The sequence below is a fragment of the Desmodus rotundus genome, chromosome 3 (assembly GCF_022682495.2).
Source record: "Desmodus rotundus isolate HL8 chromosome 3, HLdesRot8A.1, whole genome shotgun sequence".
In the NCBI taxonomy this organism is placed as follows: Eukaryota; Metazoa; Chordata; class Mammalia; order Chiroptera; family Phyllostomidae; genus Desmodus; species Desmodus rotundus.
The window spans coordinates 127,619,308-127,640,963 of NC_071389.1; the positions used below are offsets into that span (position 1 = coordinate 127,619,308).

Sequence of the window (21,656 nt, forward strand, 5' to 3'; positions counted from 1 at the left end):
GACACATTTCTAGAAAATATAGTCTCCCAAAAGTGAATGAAAAAAAAAAGTAGAAAGCCTGAACAGACCAATAACAGCTGACAAAAATGAAGCAGTAATTGAAAAACTCCTGGAACAAAAGCCCTGGTCAGGATGGTTTCACAGGAGAATTTTACAAAACATTTAAGGAAGAGCTAACCCCTATCCTTCACAGACTATTCCAAAAAATCCAAGAAAAGGGAAAACTCCCAAATTCTTTTTACGATCCAGCGTCATCCTAATCCTAAAACCAGATCAAGACACAAAAAAGAAAGAAAACTAGAGGCCAATATCACTGATGAACACAGACACTAAAATCCTCAACAAAATATTGGCAAACCACATCCAGCAATACATTAAAAAGATCATACACCATGACCAAGTGGGATTCATCCCAGGGATGCAAGGATAGTACAATATTTGCAAATCAATAAACATAATACATCATGTAAATAAAAGCAAAGACAAAAATCACATGATCATATCAATAGATGTGGAAAAAGCATTTGATAAGGTACACCACCCATTTCTGATAAAAACACTCAGCAAAGTGGGAATAGAGGGAGCATTCTTCAACATAATAAAGGCCATATATGAGAGACATACAGCCAACATCATACTCAATGGACAAAAACTTAGAGCTTTCCCACTAAGATCAGGAACAAGACAAGGTTGTCCACTTTCACCACTTCCATTCAGCATAGTATTGGAAGTTGTAGCCACAGCAGTCAGATAAGAAAAGAAAATAAAAGGCACCCAAATTGGAAAGGAGGAAATGAAACTGTCATTGTTTGCAGATGACATGATATTGTACATAGAGAATCCTATAGACTCCACCAAAAAACTACTTGAGCTAATAAGTGAATTTGGCAATACAGCAGGATACAAAGTTAATATTCAGAAATCAAAGGCATTTTGTACACCAACAATGAAATATCAGAGACAAAAATCAGGAAAAAAAATCCCATTTGATATAGCAACAAGAAAAATAAAATACCTAGGAATAAACCTTACCAAGGAGGTAAAAGACCTGTACTCAGAAAACTACACAACGCTGAAGAAAGAAATCAAGGAAGACACAAACAAATAGAAACATATACCGTGCTCCTGGATTGGAAGAATTAACATCACCAAATGGCCATATTACCCAAAGCGATTTATAGATTCAATGCAATTCCTATTAAATGGTATTTAATAGGCATATGTGCCAATGGCATATTTCACAGATATATAAGGAACACTTCGAAGATTTATGTGGAACCATAAATGAACCCTAATAGCTGCAGCAATTTTGAGAAAGAAGAGCAAAGTAGGAGGGATCACAATACCTGATATCAAACTATATTACCAGGCCACTGTAATCAAACAGTATGGTACTGGTGTAAGAACAGACACACAGACCAATGGAACAGAATAGAGAGCCCAGAAATAAACCCAAGTCTCTATGGTCAATTAATATTTGACAAAGAGCACAGAAGCATAAAATGGAGTAGAACTAGCCTCTTCAACAAATGGTGTTGGAAGATATGGACAGCTACGTGCAAAAAAATGAAACTCAATCACCAACTTACACCATACACAAAAATAAATTCAAGGTGGATAAAAGATTAAAATATAAGTCATGACACCATAAAAGTCCTAGAGGGGAATAGGCAGGAAAATCTCAGACATTCCATACAGCAATATTTTCACTAATAAATCCCGTAGAGCAAAGGATATAAAGAAAAGATTAAACAAATGGGACTCCATCAAAATAAAAAGCTTCTGCATGGCAAAAGAAACAGCAGTAAAATGAAAAGGAACCAACCTTATGGGAAAACATATTTACACATTATACCTTGGAAAAGGGTTTGACCTCCAAAATATCTAAAGAACTCACATGACTCCACAATAGGAAGACAAACAACCCAATTAAAAAATGGGCAAAGGACCTGAACAGACACTTCTCCAAAGAGGACATACAGAGGGCCCAGAGACATATGAAAAGATGCTCAGCATCACTAGCCATCAGAAAGATGCAAATTAAAACCACAATGAGATACCACTTCACACCAGTCAGAATGGCCAACATAAACAAATCAACAAACAAATGTTGGAGAGGATGCAGAGAAAAGGGAACCCTAGTGCACTGTTGGTGGGAATGCAGACTGGTGAGGCCACTGTGGAAAACAGTATGGAATTTCCTCAGAAAACTAAAAATGGAACTGCCTTTTTACCCAGCAATTCCACTGCTGGGATTATACCCTAAGAACCCTGAAACACCATTCCAAAAGAACCTATGCACCCCAATGTTCATAGCAGCACAATTTACAATAGCCAAGTACTGGAAGCAACCTAAGTGCCCATCAGCAAACGAGTGGATCCAAAAACTATGGTATATTTACACAATGGAATTCTACGCAGCAGAGAGAAAGAAGGAGCTTATACCCTTTGCAACAGCATGGATGGAACTGGAGAGCATTATGCTAAGTGAAATAAGCCAGGCGGTGAAAGGCAAATACCATATGATCTGACCAATAAGTGTAACCTAAACAAACAAAACAAATAAGCAAGCAAAATAGAACCAGAGATGTTGAAATTAAGAACAAACTGACAGTAACCAGAGGTGATGGGATAAAGGGATAATGGAGGAAAATAGGGGAAAGGCCATCAAGGAACATGTGTAAAGGACCCATGGACAAAGCCAAAAGAGGTAGGTTGGAGAGTGAGAGGCGAGGATGGGTGTGGTGGGGGGCGTGGTGGGGTGAAAATGGAGATAACTGTACTTGAACAATAATTTTTTAAAAAGAGAGAGAGAAATATAAAAATAAAATAAAATAAATGCTGCAGAAGTGTTTGCACAAAAATAAATAAATAAATAAACCATGAGCTGAAAAAGACAAACAGAAAAGCTGTGGGCTGATGACAGAGTGGGCCATTCTCCTTGCATCACATTCCCTCACCTGTTATGCATGAACTATCCCTTCAGAGGAAAGCCTGGAACTGCTGTTTCCATGTAAGAATTTTACAATATTCAACTGTTGTCCTGAAATCTTTGCAAGGTGTTACATGCTATTCCAAAGATTTGTAAGTGCTAGAGCCCTGGCTGGTGTGGCTCAGTGGACTGAGTGCTGGCCTGCAGACTGAAAGATTTGTAAGTGCTATGAACTGAATGTTTGTGCCCCTCCAAAATTCCTGTGTTGAAGGCCTCACTCCCAATGTGATGATATTTGGAGAGGTGTCCTTTGGGAGGTAATAGGTTTAGATGAGGTCCTGAGGTGGGGTTCTCATGGTGGGATTAGAGCCCTCATAAGAAGTGACCATAAAGCTTCGGTCCCTCAATCTCTCTCATATGAGGATGTGGTAAGAAAATAACCATCTGCCAGTCAGAGGGTCCAAACCGGACACCGAGTCTGCTGGCACCTTGATCTTGGACTTCCCAGCTTCCAGAACAATGAAAAATAAATGTCTGTTGTTTAAGCTATTCAGTCTGTGGTATTTTAATGGCCCAAATTGACTAAGACAATAAGGAAATTGAATATTTGTATTTAGAAATACATTTCTCATAGAAAACCTGATTTAAATAATAATTTACTTCCGAGGGGAAGCCACTAACTAAATCTATAATGCTGTTTAAATATCACATACTTTTAAGTGTAAAAGCGTGTTTCAAACTGTTGCAATATTGTTTTTTAAACAAAATAGGAAAAATAAGGCACTAGTCTATGAGACAGGAGCCCGGCGTTCAGTCCTCTACTCCGTTATATGGATCTGACCACATCATTTACCTCTCTAGCCCTCAATTTCTTTATTTGTAAAAGGAAACGGCAGGAAACGTTTTGGTAAAAACATTATAAAAAATTCCTTCCCATTCCTGTCCCCACTAAGAGGAACTGAAGGAAGCTCACTAGAGAAGGAAAGTAGATACCGAAACTAAGAAAGGCCCTAACCTCAAACTACACACTGAAGAACGTCAGCAAGAACACCACTGGAAGTGAGCAAACCGAGAAGCCAGGCTCTGACCAGGGTGCTCTTGCTCTTGGACGTGTGCCAAGTGTGGAGATGAGACTGAGGCACCTCTAATTCTATTCACTTTAGAGAAATGAAGGCTTTAAAGGATGGGTGGGCTTCAGCAAAACCCCTGTTTTGAGTCATTTTTCTGCTAAATTTCTCTAGGAGGTAAGAGCATGTCCAAAAATTCTATTTAGGATGAATTAGAGGCTTCAAACTAGTTAGAAGAGAAGCCATAATGCTGATTTTGCAAACCACTTTACATTAGATGGAGGGAATGTCAAAGGTCACTGTCAAAGAATTGAGGAGGGAACACTGATGAAATTATTGGGTGAGCAATCCCCAAGTATCCCTTGGCTCTGCCATTGTCAAAAATAATAGGACAGGAAAATACAGCCCTCAATAAAGGAGAAACTCTTTTTTTTCTTCTTAGAAACTGCTTGGAGGATGATAGTGAGAAAATACTGAAGCTCCCAGCTCAGAGCAGCTGACAGATGTGCCATCTTTTCTGTCTCACTTGGTGTCCCTAGTGTGACAGAGGAGTGGGGAACTGGGACCACTACAGCCTAGCACTTAACCTGCCTCATTGTCAACCCCCCCTTGAATGGCTAGATAGGAGAGTTTTGCAGGTTTTGGAATGGCTCAACAAATAATTGTTCCTGGGACTGACAAAGAGTGAAGCTGGAATTCCAGCCCATTAGTGTTACCCCTTTGGCAACTGGTGTGAGCAACACCAGAGCTGTTTTCCTGTTTCTGGCTATAGCCATGGCTGTGTGGTGAATGAAAATGGACACAACCTTCTTTCTGGGCAGAGACCTCTGGACACCCAGCTGAAGTTGTTTTATCTCTCAAGAAACCACAGCCCTGGCTGAAACCAAGATGAAGACCCACTAGAATTGTCCAATGAGAACACAGCCTGCTCTCGGTGGCCTACAGGAACATCATCAGAGGCCACAGGTCCACCTGGAGGGTCATCTGGAGCTTCAAGCAGAAAACCAACACCTCCAACAAGGAGTTACATCTGATTAAGAACTATATGGAGAAAGTAGGGTCTAAACTGAGATCTTTCTGCACCACCGTTCTGAGATTTTGGATAACCAATGCAAAGAATCCAGAAAGTTTTATCTAAAAATGGAGGTTACTTCTGGTACCTTCATTGCATGAGGTGATGATCAAAAACAAACTATAGATCATTCCCATGGAGCTTCCCAAATACCATTTGCTGTAACCATGAAAGAGATGCAACCCACACACCCAGTCAACTTTGGGCTGGCTCTTAGTTTTTCTATACTTTGCTATGAGATCTTTAACGACCCAGAGCTTACCTGCACACTGGCCGAAACCACTTTTGATGAAGCCATCGCAGAACTTTATGCACTGAATGAAGACTCATACAAAGGCAGCGCCCTTGTCCTGCAGCAGCTTAGAGAAAACAAAATGGTGAACATCAGACAATGCAGCAGATGAACGTGAGGGGCAGAAGGAACAGAAAACTAAATTATATACGGTGTCATCCTTTTCTCTTTCAAGAACCCTTTTACACATCTCCATTTTTCATTCCACTTGGATTCTCTGTAGGAAGGAAACATATTCATGTGTATGGAACCAAGTGTTAGAAATTTCACAATGGATAGACTACATTTCTTAGAGTAAGTGTTGTACTGTAGATAAATCTCATAAACAACCTGTTCTTCAGATGCAAATAATATGTGTTAAGTGTTATATGGAATAAAGTGGACATTTTTAAACTGGGAGAAAAAGGGACGCAGGACAGAATTCCTCTAGAAGGAGAAATAAGATTTTAACAAAGGTACTGATTCAATTCCCTGTGCTGGTCAACAGGTGGCATTAAAGTAGCTTGGATGCCAACTGGAACAAAGGGTGGAAATAAATACTCAGGATAAAGGTAGCCATTGGGTGAATATGTGGGGAGGAGATGAGACTGGTTGTTTATATTTGAATATGCCTTATCTCTCTTCTACAATGTTAAGTGTTTGAAGTGAGAAACACTTCCAGGTACAACTAAAAGTTGTACTCAACTTTACTGTGCCCTAGTTTGCTCCCTATAAAATGGATATAGTAGTGACGCCTACCTCATAGAGTTATTGTGAGTAATAATGAGTTAATGCATGTATTGGTTTGGCCAAAAAGTTCATTCGTTTTTTTTCTGTAAGATGGCTCTAGTAGTGCTTAGCTGTCTTTAATTTCATTCAAAACAATTTTGTTAGGTTGTATTGTAACAGCTATCATATCAGTGTGCAGCATTTAAAACCTTACCAAAATTAGCAAATTTTTGTGTAGCCATTTTATTATTGAAGATGGAAGAAAATATGCAACATTTCTTTTTTTTCATTGTTGTTCCATTACAGTTGTTCCCATTCCCCCCCCATTACTCTCATATGAAACATTTTTAGCATATTATGATTTATTATTGTAAAAGAAAGGTAAAACTCAACTGAAATGCAAATAAAGATTTGTGCAGTGTATGGAGAAGGTGTCAAAAATGGTTTGCGCAGTTTCGTGCTGGAGATTTCTTGTTGGACGATGGACGATGATGCCCCACGGTCAGGTGGACCAGCTGAGATTGATAGTGATGTAACTGAGACATTCATTGAGAACAATCAATGTTATACCACGTGGGAGATAGCATACATATTCAAAGTACACAAATCAATAAAGTTATTGGTGGAAATGAAAAATGTGTATTTTATTTTCTGGAAAACACTAAACAAACTTTTTGGCCAACCCAGTAAATGCAAGAGGGCAGCTTACAGAGTAAGTGCTCAATAAATGTCAGTCATTACAATTCTGCACAACGGTCACGATGCACATAGTTAGCGTGTGCAGTGTCTACGGGTACTGGTGGCTGCGTAATCGGACGGGATGCTCACAAGCCAGATTATTTATCACCCAGGGACTAGCTGGCATTAAAATATCCATAGAACCGATTGGTAAGGTAAAAATTACTTACATTGGTGATGTAACTCTTTACCTTAAAAACCTCAAGAGCTCATTGAAATGGTATCTCCCTGATTATCATTTAGATGTATACTTCATTGAGTTTTTCCAGAGAAGTATTATATGAATATTGCAAAGCTAGAAAGTGTCAGTCCTTACTAAGTTCAGCTCTGACCAGACATAGGAAATACGGACCTTCTGCTTTGTGAACTCAGTTCTATCATTACTTAGACCAGGGGTGTCCAACTTATTTTCACTGGGGACCCTATCAGCCTCGCGGTTGCCTTCAAAGGGCTGAAATAATTTTAGGACTGTATAAACGTAACTGCTCCTTAACTGTTAAGGAATTGAAATTACATTCGGCCCTTTGAAGGCAACTGTGAGGCTGATGTGGCCCCTGGTGAAACTGAGTTTGACACCCCTGACCTAGATGGTCACTAAAGTAACCAGGATGTAATTAGAGGGAGGCTAGAATTAGTCTTCCTATTCTAATAATCAGTGAACTAGAGGGGAACTCTGGAGTACTTGCGCAGCCACTGAGCTGCATTTTGCCTTCCTAACTTTTGACTCTAGAAGTTCAGGTCTTGCAGTTGGGCTTCTGCCCACTTTCCTGGTTTTCATGTCAACTTCTGACAATGCAGCTCAGTCTTGGACCTTGACAACCTGCTTATCCATTTCTCATTCTCTTATCCTGACACCTGGACTCTGCTACTACCTCTCAGGTGCTGGACAAGCTTCTGCTTCAAACCCTGTTGGTCCCCTGGAACACCTGTCACCACCTCTCAGACAAACACTTCTATAGTCTTGGGAGGCAGCCACAATCATCGCATCGCTCTTTGATGCTGACCCCAGCCCAGATTAACCCCAAGTTCCCCACAACAGACCCTATTATTGGGACTACTGACCAGGTCAGCAAAATGTGGCCGAGCTGCGGGGTCATTCTTTCCTTGTCCATTTCTGCCATCCTTTCCTTCTTCCCCTACTGGCTCATTTGTGGCTAACAGAAAGGGAAGATTGGAATGGAATAAGAGAAAAGCAGATAGTATAAAGGAGGGGAGTAACAAAAACAATTCTAGCTCCAGAGATGTAAATGCTATGCATAGGAAATAGAAAATAAAGTGATTCTGAAATTTTAACATGGTGGGGTGGGGAATAAAATGTCACAGAAGCAATGTGGAAATAAAATGGGACTAGCTCTGTTTGAGCCCCGCCTCTCATGAACAGGTTATAGGACTTTGAGCGAGCTAAGCTCTCTGAGTCTCAATTTCCTCATGTACAAAATGGGATTATAAAAATGTTTATTTTTTAGGGCTGTTGTGAGGATTAAATAAGATAAGGCTTACAAAAGTGCTCCATTTTGGGTGGTGCCTATGCCACCCATGACCATTCTTAGATTAGAAGTTGAAAAGTAATACCTGTGATATTTGTAACACTTGGCTCAAAGATAAGTTTTGTTTGGCTCTGTGAACACGGGTCCCCAGGTTCAATGATTCATGAGGAGGAATTATAAGACCACACATGTAGTTGTACTCATGGCTATGATTTATTTTGGCAAATGATAAGTAACCAAATCATCAAAGGAAAAGTCACATGGGGCAAAGTCCAGGGTACACCAGGTGCAAGCTTTCAGGGTCCCGTGGAGTCAGTTGCCCCAGCAATAAATGGTGATAACATAAGTGGAATGCTGCCAACCAAGAAGCGTGTTAGAAACTCAGCACCCAGGTTTTTATCAGCAACTGGCCATGTGAGCAGCCTCTGCCAGGCACATACCGAAACTCCAGACTCCCAGAGGAAAGCAGGTTCTCAGTATAAACCATGTTGTTTGTGCAAAGAGTTTAGGCCCCGTGAGTCACTCTTATCAGTTCCTGGAATGGTGGGAACCTTCTCCAAATTCAGGTTTCCAGATACCAGCCAAGGGTCGACCGCGTAAGCAGGGCTTTTTAAGAATAAGCAGTCAGACACCATACAGTCTACAGGTGATGTTACAGAGTTGTGCACCTGAAACCTGTATAATTTTGTTAACCAGTGTCATCCCAAAAAATTCCATTAAAAAAAAAAGAATAAGCAGTTAGGCCTGCTATGTTAACTTTTTTTTTTTTTTTTTTTTTTTTTGCATGGGGCTGCACAATGTTTGCCCATGCAGATTTTTTAATTTATTTTATTTTTTTATTTAGTTGTCATCCTTTTTAAAAAAAATGAAGAAATTCCATTCAGGATTTTCAGCTTCTTGTGAAGAGTCATATATTGTGGCAAAAACAGATCTATATTTCCACATGACAACAATTGGTAGTTCCATTTAAATAAGGCAAACTCCCTTAAATTCACCCCGTCTCCACCACTGTCCATAGTCTTTTCTGCACTGAGTACCAACTGCCATTTAACGTCATGCGTCTGTGACGCTGGCTAAGGGCTTCTTGGGCCAGGAGTGGCCAACTGCCCAGAGGATGAGAGAAAGAAGCAGGCATGTGGAATGTCACACAGTCACGATAATTAACAATAAAGCAAAAGGGTCATGTTCATGAATTCCTGACAGTTGTTAGGCCTTGAATCCAAAACTACACTTCCTATTACAGCACTTACTCGTGGGGATTCTTGAATTGATATGACAACACATGTATTGCTATATACAAGTCTTTTTTATTTACGTTAGCTTGAATGAGTCTTTATTCCTACCCACCTAAAGATTACTGACTGGAATAGTGATAATACAAATAAAACATTATATATGTAACAATGATAATAATATATATAACAATAATGATAATAATGACTTTTATAAATGATAATATATATTATTAAACAGAATTACATATAGTGATAATAATCACCACTAAGACTTGTTAAACTAGACTAAAATATGTCAACGGAAAGGTAAAACTTGTGCAAAAGAAACAGATCCAAAGAACATTCAAGTAGTTCTACATATCAATACATCCACTTATTTACTAATTCAAGTGTTTACTGAACACCTACTATGTGACAAGATAAAGCTACATAACAAAATATCTCATCTTTATATTTTTAGCACCTACAAAAGTACCAAGTACAGAATTTGCATTCAATAAATGCTTCCTGACTTCATAAAGTTCACGTATTCAGAGATATAGCAACTCAACAGTAGAGATAATGAAAACAATTTCAACCAGGATAAGAAGAGGAAAATGAAGTGATATTATTGCTCTGTGTTACCTAAGCAGACAGATGCTTTAGATGCTGCTTTTCTAATTCCAGTTGCAAAAATGGCACAGGGGCAAGCTATAGAGAAGGAACTGCAACTCTTTCAACGTCTGTTAAAGGTTCCATTCCACTCAAAGAAGAGAATTTCAAAAATTCTTTATGGGCTTCTTGATGATTTGATCACTCAGAAGACTGAGGAAGCAAGTAGGAGAACTTATATATTGACTTAACTTTAACTAACAAGGAAAAACTAGTTGGTGAAGAATACAAGAGCTACAAAGACAGCAAGAAAAAGAGGCAGCGTCATATTAGAGTTGAACACTGGGAGAGGAATCTGTGTCTGTTAGTATTCTGCTAGTTGTAAGTGGCAGGAATCCAATTTCGAATGGACTCAGGCACAGTTGGATCCAGGTTTTAGAATGGAGTCATCAGGAACCAGTGTTTCTGTGTTGGTATTAACTGTGTCGCTGTGTGCTGGCTTCATTCTCAAGACAGGTTCACCTCTCACAGTGGCAAGATGACTTCTAATAGCTTGAAGCTTATGTTCTACAAGGTTAGGAACCTCATCAAAAAGATAGCATCTCTTTCCCGATATAGTTTTAAGAAAACTCTGGGATTTGAGAGTCCCTTGACAGGCTTGCATTATGGGGCCATCCCTAAACCAATTATGTGACCTGTATGGGGGATGGGAGTAGGAATATACCAAGAACACACTAGGTCTGAGACTGAGGAGAGAAAGTCAACAGTAATCAAACCACATGGACTAAAAAGGAAAGAATTGTTCCACAAAGGAAAATTAAGGGGCTACTATAAGAGTTAGAAGTACTGAGGGTTTACTCATTTATTCATTCAGTCGACACTTACTGAGTGACTACTGTATGTAGACCTATTGTAGATGCCAGGTATGAAACAGTGAATAATATAGACAAAAATCCTTGTTCTATTGGACCTTGCATTCTAGTTGGGGTAAGAGAGAGATAATAAGCAGCTACATTAATGAAATATGTAATATTTCAGGTGGCAATATGTGGTGTGAAATAAAGTAGCAGGAAAGGGGAATGGAGACAGTTGGGGAGAAGGAGTGCTATAATTTTATGTGAGGTCATCAGAAGGCTGTATGGGGAAGAGGACATTTGATCCAGAAGAGATGAGGGAATGAACTCTAGATATCTGGGTAAGTGGGGAGAGGAAACGGCAATGCATATGTGGGTTGGTACCTTGCACAGTGAGCCAGAGGAAAGCAGGGGATGAATTCAGAGTGTAAAATGTCTTATAAGCTATTGGCTTTGATTTTACTCTGAGTGGAGAAGCCATTGAAGAGCTTGAGCAGAGTAGTGGCTTAATCTAGCTGACATTTAAAGATGTAGTAGACTGAAGGAAGAAAACAGGAGGTAAGAGATTAGTGCAATAACCCAGAGTAAAGAGGTTAACAGTTCAGATCAAAGTGATAACAGTGGACTTGAAGTTAGTACCATGATTGAATTGGAAGGATGGAGTTGCTATTAACTGAGATGGAGAAAACTGTGGGAGAAACTGGTTTGTAGGGGAAAAACTAAGAGTTCCATTTTAGAAATATTAAATTTGAATTATCTATTATAATGACTCAAAGTGGAGATGTTACAGGCAAGTCTGGAATTCAGGTGATATTCCTTGGCTGGAGAGTTCTAAATATGTAAGTGGCATTCAAAGCTATGAGCCTGGGTGAGATTATTGAAGGAGAGAGAATACAGAAGGTAAGAGTTCAAGAATGAGGTTCTTCGGAGTTTACATGTCAGCGTATGTCACGGGATCAGCAAAGGAGCCTGGAGGCTGAGAAGAATCAGCCAACGAGACAGGAGGCAATCTAAGAAAGTGAGATATTGACAAATGAAGAGAGGTCAAGTGAAAATCAGGATTGATTTTGGGTTTAACTATGTGGAGGCCTTGACAGGGGCAGTTTAAGTGGTACGAAGGGGAAGAAAGCCCCATTGGAGTCTGTTCAAGAGAAAATGAGAAGGAAACTTGAAGACTACAAATATTAACGAACAACAACACAGTTCGTTTCTGTGTGTTTGCAATAAAAGGGAGCAGAGAAATGGGGCAGTAACTAGAAGAGGGATGTCAAGAGAAGATTTTTTTTTAATGGGAAAATTTATGTATTGATAGAATGACCCGATGGAGAGGGGAAAGTGCTGATGTAGGAGAGAGTAAAGGCAGAACTGAACATTGATGAAGCAATGTTCCTGAGAAGACAGGCAAAAACAACAGATGCTCACGGCAGGAACATATGGGAGATTTTAGAAAAACAGATTTCTAACAGCCCACAGTATAGATAACTATGGTTTTATGACTAACATTATTAAAAATGAACAACAGATTAAGAAGAATGAGAGAAAACAAGGAGTGAAATTCTTATGGAGCAGAGGATTCTGGCTTGAATCTAAATTTTTAACCACCTTTGGCATTCAGACATGCCGGCAAGTGTTAGTGTTACCGCAGGCGCCCTCCATTATTGTGCTTAAGGAGAAGAAGAGTCTCCTGGGGAAGAATTCATCCTGAGGAAGAGAAATAGGGCTCTTAAGTTTAGATCAATAACTGGACGAAGGGGAGGGGCAATTAGTAAATATAGCATGATGCCTGTCTCTCAGATTTAGCCTCTGGCCCAGACTCTGTAAACCCATGTTAGAGTCCTAGAGTATAGGAGACCATTCTGCGTGGCGTGAGCCCAGCTCCCACTCAGAGAGGCCAGTGGGAAGCGAGGTCCGGCACACAGGACCCACGCCCACAGATAGGTTTTTCTGTGGGGAATCAGGCCTGCATTGTACCTAGGCCACTATGAGGCTTGCTTTTGCTAAAACTCCCCTACCCTGAATTGAGGCAGCAAATGTTTACTGCATATCTTTAAAGTAACTTCCTAAAATCTATGCTAAACCTTCCAAGGATGGATGTAACCAGTTCAACCACTTTTCCCTTTTCATTTGCAAATAGCCTTCCTTTTTTATGTAATTAGCAACATCCTCTCCTTTGTTTTCTGAAAAAGGTAGCCACCTACAATGAACCTGTAAATAGTAAATGAGGACCATCCTCAATGTAATGTGCTCAGAAAAGCAATAAAAGCCTGTTAAAGCAGGGATTGGAGCGCTTTCCTCTTGAGAGACTGGATGTGCAGTCCCTTTTCCTCCACAGGACTCGGCAGTCTGTGTGAATTTGTCTTGTCTCAGCCACAACACACGGATCCCATGGGCCAGAATCTGCATCACTAGAGAGAGTGTAATACAAGAAATGAAAGCTCTATTTCAATAAACTGTGCAAGATACTAGGATCACAAGACAATCCTACTTGTTACTCATCTATTGGTGCTAACACACAAAGGAGAAAAGCCTTGATCCTGCTTTAGGGCAGCTTGGCTTCAGTATAATAATGACTTTAAAAATTGCCTCCCCTCAACTTTAACATTCGATGAGTCTGCAACAGACTCCAGCCCCGACGGTTGTGGCAGCAATAGAGGCCAGCCCCCCATCACCCTGTAGCAGTGGGAACTTGTTCCAAGAGTGGGAGGGATTTTAATAGTCCATAGCTTCAGGAGCCATACCCTTAGCATGGACATCACCTGTGGTAGTGGCAGTGGTCGGGCACTATCTAGTGACTTCAAGAGGCTCGGGCAGCAGAGAGCACCAAAGGGTGCTGGGGTAGGAGAGAATCATGGCAGACACAGGTGAGGACTGAGATGACTCATTTATGAGCATCTGTGTCATGCCACTTTAGAACCTGCTGGAAACAACTAGATGAAACTTTGCAGGTTGCTAGAAGTCCCATGATAAATGTTTGGGGTGAAAATCAGAAGTACTATTTATTACTGTTAATATGTTCCATTTTATACTTAGGTTGGTTGGTGAGGCTAGGAAACATGGGTTACAAGAAATTACAATCACATCAAGCAGATGAGGAAGAAAATACTAAAGAAACACATGTGGCTAAAGAGAACTGCGATACGTACTAATGACACAAGAAGACATACACAGCCGAGAACACATATGGAAGAAAAAGCTAAGAAGGATACAGTGCAGAGCCAGCTGAAATTGAGGATAGCAAAACAATTGCAGTCAAAAAACAACTGTTCGGAAAAAGAAAATGATGTAATGCCTATAGATGACAAATTGCTTTACTTCTTTTTTTTTTAATAAAGAAAATGACCATCAAAATGAGAGGTTGAAAACATAAATAAGCAGAAACTGTTTTCGATGATAATGATTATGAGATCTTCCTTATTATCTCAATTTTTATCTATTTGCTAAAAGTTTTAAGAGCAGTACATTTTTACTTTAAAAATTCTTAATATTTTATTGAAAACAAGGAATTAAAATTTGACATATACAAAGATTTAGTAAGAGTTCAACTCAATGCTTTAGATCAGGGGTGTCAAACTCATTTTCACTGAGGCCCACATCAGCCTCACGGTTGCCTTCAAAGGGCTGAATGTAATTTCAACTCCTTAACAGTTAAGGAGTAGTTACATTTATACAGTCCTAAAATTATTTCAGCCCTTTGAAGGCAACCTCGAGGCTGGTATGGCCCCTGGTGAAAATGAGTTTGATGCTTCTACTTTAGGTGATGCTAAGTCCCCAGTTCCTGACAAATTATGTCCTAAGTTACTAAGGGGGACAGAAGTGATGGTGGGACAACAGCTGGTGGTCTTTCAGGCATGATGGAGATCAAGAAAGTTGCCAGCTGATTATCTCTAATGCTTTTTACAGTCGATAAAGCAATTTTTATACCTAATACTAGCTACTGTTATCTGCTGCATGGTAGGCATTGTACTAGACCAGGGCCTACAAATTATGGCCCACAAGCCAATGTCAGCCTGCTGTCTACTTTTGTGCTAAGAATGGTAAATTCATTAGTTTGGAGAAAAAAAGAGTATTCATGACATCTGAAAATTATGTAAAAATAAAATTTCAGTGTCCATAAATAAAGTTTTATTAGAACACAGGCATGCCCATTTATGTATTTTCTATGGCTGCACTTATGAAACAAGGACAGAGTCAGGTAGTTGTGACAGAAATATATGACCCAAAAAGCCTAAAATAGTTACTGTTTTGTCTTTTATGAAAAAAAAATCACCAATTCCCAGGCTAGGTGCATATATGACATTATCTGTAATCCATGGTGAATGCAAACATTTGTATTCCATTAGGTCCTCTCCATATCCTGCCCAAGGAAGGGGGACTGGGCAGCCACCATGAACCCTGTTTGCACTTACAAAACTTGCATAAGGTCACACAGATCACACGGTATTCATGCTGGTCCTCTGTCTCAATGCCCACACTCTTTTGTTTGTTTATTTATTTATTTTGCTCATTAGATTCTACATATAAGTGAAACCATGTGGTATTTGTCTTTCTCTGACTGGCTTATCTCACATAGCATAGTGTTCTCCAGGTCCATCCATGCTGTCACAAAAGGTAAGATTTCCCTCTTTTTTAGGGCCCACTAGTGTTCTACTGACAGGCACTTGAAAGCCCACACTCTTTATACCAAACAGCTAGAAGAATAGTGACAGCCAGACATTTCACTTTAAATTTTTTTTTAATTTATTTAGATTTTATCCTTACCCGAGGGCACACTCATGGATTTTAGAGTGAGGGAAAGGGAGCGAGAGAGGGAGAAAAACATTGATGTGAGAGAGAAACATCAATTGGTTGCCTCTCGTGCACGCTCCGATGGGGCATTGAACCCACAACCTAGGTATGTGTCCTGACTGGGGATGGAACCCATGACCTTTTGGCTTACAGGACAATGCTCCAACCAACTGAGCCACATCAGCCAGGGTTCACTTTTTCTTTTAATGGAGAAAAGAATACTATAGAAATTTTAACCCAATAAGTTTTATTTTAAATCTCAAAAAAAAATTCGAAATAAAATTGCTAAATGACTGGCTACAAAATGTAAGAAAAGAAAGTATTCACCAAGAATATTTTGTTTTGATCATGGCTCTATATTATGTAACATTTTCTATAAGTACATTAAGATACCAGAATAAAATTACAGTGCTTTACATCTAAAGCACTCAGGGATGTGAGCAGCTGGGGTCCTGCCTCTGCTGACACTGCTGTGTCCAGTGCATTTGTCAGATAAATCTTCGATTCCATTTACAACTGTTTCTTTTTAGTGGATTTTTAGAAGCTATATTTTGGATATAATATGGGGATATAACCTTTTTAAGGGTTTTATAAAATTTGCTAAATAATTTGTCACAAAGATAGTTTCAATTTAAACCTACTGATGGCATAGGAACCAAACCATTGCAACCATTGACCTCTCTCTCTCTCTCTCTCTCATTTTTAATTCACAGGTAGGAAATTGAAATTTACCTTTCAAAACTTTTGCAATAATTAGAACAATTTTTTGGTGTTTATCAGCCATTAGTACTTTTTGTTTTAGAATATATCTTTCATAGTTTTTTATAGATGAGAAATTAAAAATAAACTAGAATAAATACTAAATGCTTCTCTAGCTCACAGAAAAGTTTTTTTACCTTAAGTTTGTTTATCTATTTCTAATGCTTTGCAAACTGAAGTCAAAATGATAGTGATATATGAAAACATAAAAATCTTCTAATTCAGCCAACATAAGATTCCCCTTTTCTTCTAGCAGATTCCAGTATTTACAGACTATATTTCTTTAACAGAAGAGAATAAATTCCCATAAAGTGTGTTTTACTGTGGTAACTACCGACACATGTCCTATAAAGCTTCTGGACTTCTGTGCTGCCAGTAGAGTTATTACGTAGAGCTTAAGGTTTACTGATGAAAAGCAACCACAGGCAGCTTAAGTAAAAGGGAGCAAGTGCTGGACTTGAATTAGCAAAAACTACCTGAGTAACTTCTGGCAGCTGGAGAGACTAAAATGATTTTTTTTAGGAGAGTTTTTAAGGAGAATTTTCCCCATGGGTGAATGCTGTTTTTGTAAAACAGTGAGCAATCTGAATTTGGGTGCTGGCGTCCACATATCCCCGCCGTGACTTGGGCTACTGGTCTTCTTCCTCTTAGGAGATCCTGGAGATGGGTATTGGAGGGTGTGGCTTAGGTGTCACGGGCACAGAGCCCCCATTCAGCTTATCACCCCAGTGACTTCAGCTCACTCACATGGATCCTATGGAAGGAGTAGAAGAAGCTGCATTTATGAAACTGACCCACAGAAAAAATCTTTTCTTCTTGCTAAAAACAACTTTTTTTCAATGAACCAGCACATGGAAAGTGCTCAATAAATATTAACAGCTCCATCTAAAAGGATTTAAAGCATGGAGAGTGTCAGGAAAAGTAGCTTGGGGTACATTTTTTATAGGTGGCTAGAGGACTTCGACACATACCTATAAACCAAGTACTTCAGCCGTATGTGCCAGTGGCCTGCCTGGGTTACTGAGAAAGGTCCCTGATAATTGAAAATAGAGGGTTTCGAGCTCCGGAATCTAACAGACAGATTGAATTCCAGTTCTACCACTTACCAGGGCAGGCCCTTTGGTAAATCACTCCATCACTTTATTTATTTTGTTCATTCATATAAAATAGGAACCATAGATATTAATACCTCATAGAGCTTTTGCAAGGATTAAATGAGAGAATGTTTGTGGATTTTAACACAGAGACTTGAGCCCTGGCTGGTGCAGCTCACTGGATTGAGTGCATGCTGCGAACCAAAGGGTTGCTGGTTCAATTCCCAGTCAGGGCACATGCCTGGGTTGGGGGCCAGGTCCCCAGTAGGGGCCATGTGAGAGGCAGCCACACATTGATGGTTTATGTCCTTCTCTTTTTCCCTCCCTTTACCTCTCTTTAAATATAAATAAATAAAACCTTTATTAAACATTTTAAAAAAATAACACACCGACTTGAAAGTAGTGGGCTCAAGGGCTCACTAAGTGCTTGGTACAATTATCGTGGCCAAATCTAACTCATTATGTCTTTTAGTCTCTATCTACTTATGAAGACTGTCACACAATTACTCAAAATGGTAGCATTTCAAATACCAAGAGAGACATGTGAGTGACTCAGATGGCTTCTTCAGAGAAATGACAGAAGTAAACATTTTGCTCGTCTCTTTTGGACATAGCAAGTCATAAATCTCAGCTTGTGAGTCGTCATCCTGGATTCCGCTGCCGGACAGAAAAACCCACTTGGCAATAATCAAAGTGGCAGTTTACCAAGCTTCCCTGACAGTGGGCGGCTCTCGTTTTTTCCCTGGAGTACACTGTCAGTGACCAACCGTGGAGAACAATTTTCAGAGATTAAAAAAGAAACCATGATATTAATGATTAAAAGGAACAAGCAACAGAAGCAGAACAAGTTGCTTCTGAGTCAAACTGACAGGGATGAATACTAAAAACCCTTTTTGTTGTTATTTTGCAATTTTTACATTTTCACATTCTTTTTCTGGTCTTCCTTGCTCTGCCCCTCAGATAGGGGTGAGGGGAAAAGAAAGATAAAGCAGCAGGGCCGGGGGGAGAAACCTACCAATGAAATTATAAGGTTCTTTGCAATGATTACTGTTAGTTTTGCAGAGGGACTTAGGTAAAGCAGGCATATTTATTGCTGATCTCCCTCAAAGACAGAGTCAAATAGGAGAAGACCTGTCTATTTTTTTCCTTTGGCTCAGAGTCATTTGTTTTTGACTCATTCAACAGCCCTGCTAGAATGAAGGGAATAAGAATCAAGAAGTGAGAAACTCTCTCTCTTCCTGGCTTAGATATCCAATGTGAAGTAAATGTAGATTGGGATAACAGTCAGAGATCTTCAGTACAGATCATTTATGGAATGTGAAGTGATGAACAAAACTGTCAGCCTAGTTTGAATTGATATGCCTCAAACAACCTAGTTTCACTACGGCAGTTCTATTTTTTACCCCTAGAACTGTAACTGCCTTGTTTGGGACATAACTCTTGTACATACGTAAAACAAATTGGTAGGACCATGTCTGGGTGCAGCATAGCACAGTGGTTCCCAGCTTGGATCACTTGGAGTCGGGCTACGTGGGTTCACATCCAGTTACTAGGTGTATAGCTTTTGGCAAGCTGGCCAACATCTTAGTACCACTGATTTCTCGTCTGTGAAATGGGGATGATAATATCATTTCCCTCGCAGAGTTGCTGTGAGGATAAAATGAGTTAACACATACAAAATTCTTAGAATATTGGTATCCTTGATAATCTGACATATGCAATTGGCATGTATAATTTTTTAAACTCTTCATCACAACCCTGTGAGTAGGTATAATTAACTCCGTTTTATAGATTGAAACTACTAACCTTTGGAACCTGACAGACCTGCGCTAATATTCAGAAGATAATGTCTATCTCCCAGGATTCTGTTAGAATTGATGAGTCCATGAAGACAAAGCACTTCGTACCATGGCAGGCGTTAGTAGGCCTGGTGCATCGCACGCCTCTGAGAAACAGTGTTCATGCTACATTTTATCTAAAGGACCCCAATTTCATTTCCAGCACAGAAATCCTTATTTAATCACAGTGAACATTTTTTGAATAGTTTTTAGTGATAAAAAAAATCGTTACTATATGTGTCCTATTATGATTTTTAGTTCTCAGTTTCTTCATTGTGGTAAGCTGAAATCTGTTTATGAACCCACTGAGCTATTTCTGCTCCCTTGAATAGCACAGATTGAGTCTAATACAGGGTCTTTACAGTCCTTATATGGGGTGGGGAAGGGGAAGGCCTGTTGCTACATCTTGTTATTTTTGTGTTAATAAAACATTATGTATAGTGCTACATGACAAACTTCTTTTAAAAATATTGTTAAATATATTTTATTGATTATGCTGTTACAGTTGTCCCATCCCCCCACTTAATTCCCCTCTGCCCTGTATCCACCTCCCATCTGCATTCCTCCCCTTAGTTCATGTGCATGGGTTGTATATATAAGTTCTTTAGCTTCTCCATTCCCATACTATTCTTAACCTCTCTCTGTCTGTTTTGTACCTACCATTTATGCTTTATTCCCTGTACCTTTTCCCCCATTCTTCTCCCTCCCCCTCCCTACTGATAACCCTCCATGTGATCTCCATTTCTGTGATTCTGTTCCTGTTCTAGTTCTTTGCTTAGTTTGTTTCAGTTTTTGTTTTTTTAGGTTTGGTTGTTGATAGTTGTGAGTTTGTTGTCATTTTACTGTTTGTAGTTTTCATCATTTCCTTTTTCTTAGATAAGTCCCTTTAACATTTCATATGGTAAGGGCTTGGTGATGATGAACTCCTTTAACTTGACCTTATCTGGGAAGTACTTTATCTGCCCTTCCATTCTAAATGATAGCTTTGCTGGATAGAGTCATCTTGCATGTAGGTCTTTGCCTTTTATGACTTTGAATATTTCTTTCTAGCCCCTTCTTGCCTGTAAGGTCTCTTTGGAGAAATCAGCTGACAGTCTTATGGGAACTCCTTTGTAGGTAATTGTCTCCTTTTCTCTTGCAACTTTTAAGATTCTCTCCTTATCTTTAATCCTGGGTAATGTAATTATGATATGCCTTGGTGTGTGCTTCCTTGGGTCCAATTTCTTTGGGACTCTCTGAGCTTCCTTGACTTCCTGGAAGTCTATTTCTTCTGCCAGATTGGGGAAGTTCTCCTTCATTATTTTTTCAAATAAGTGTTCAATTTCTTGCTCTTCCTCTTCTCCTTCTGGCACCCCTATGATTCAGATGTTGGAATGTTTAAAGTTGTCCCAGAGGTTCCTAAGACTCTCCTCATTTTTTGAGGTCTTTTGTTTTTTAAGATTTTATTTGTTTATTTTTAGACAGACGGGAAGGGAGGGAGAAAGAGAGGGAGAGAAACATCAGTGTGTGGTTGCCTCTTGAATGCCCCCTACTGGGGACCTGGCCCCCAACCCAGGCATGTGCCCTAACTGGGAATTGCACCGGTAACCCTTTGGTTCACAGGTCAGCACTCAATCCACTGAGCCACACCAGCCAGGGCTAAATTCTTGCTTCTTCATTCTGTTCTGGTTGAATGTTTATTTCTTCCTTCTGTTCCAAATTCTTGATTTGAGTCAGGGTTTCCTTCCCTTCACTGTTGGTTCTCTGTATATTTTTCTTTATTTCACTTTGCCTAACTTTCACTTCTTCCTCTATTTTGTGTCTGTACTCATTCATTTCTGTGAGCATCCTGATTATCAGTGTTTTCAAATCTGTATCTGGTAGGTTTGCTATCTCCTCATCGCTTAGTTCTTTTTCTGGAGTTCTGATTCATTCTCTCATTTGGGCCATATTTCTTTGTCTCGGCGCACATGTTATGCTGTAAGGGGCAGAGGCTTAGGTATTCGCCAGGGCAAGGCAACCCACTGTGCTGCATTTTGTGGCACAGTCTGGATGAATGTTTCTTCTTTACCTCCTTGGTTGTCAGACTTCCATACAGTTTGATTTTCTGGCAGTTCTAGTTGTTTTTTGTTTTTAAGTTTGTTGTTGTCCTTCTTTCGGTTGTGTGAGGAGGTAAAGTGTATCTACCAATACCTCCATTTTAGCTGGAAGTATACCTGATGTTA

At 39.6% G+C, this 21,656-nt stretch overlaps 1 pseudogene; it reads left to right on the top strand.

Annotated features, from left to right (window-relative positions):
• Positions 1-2,691: 2,691 nt before the first annotated feature.
• Positions 2,692-5,475, top strand: LOC123478636 (14-3-3 protein theta pseudogene; annotated as a pseudogene).
• Positions 5,476-21,656: the final 16,181 nt, after the last annotated feature.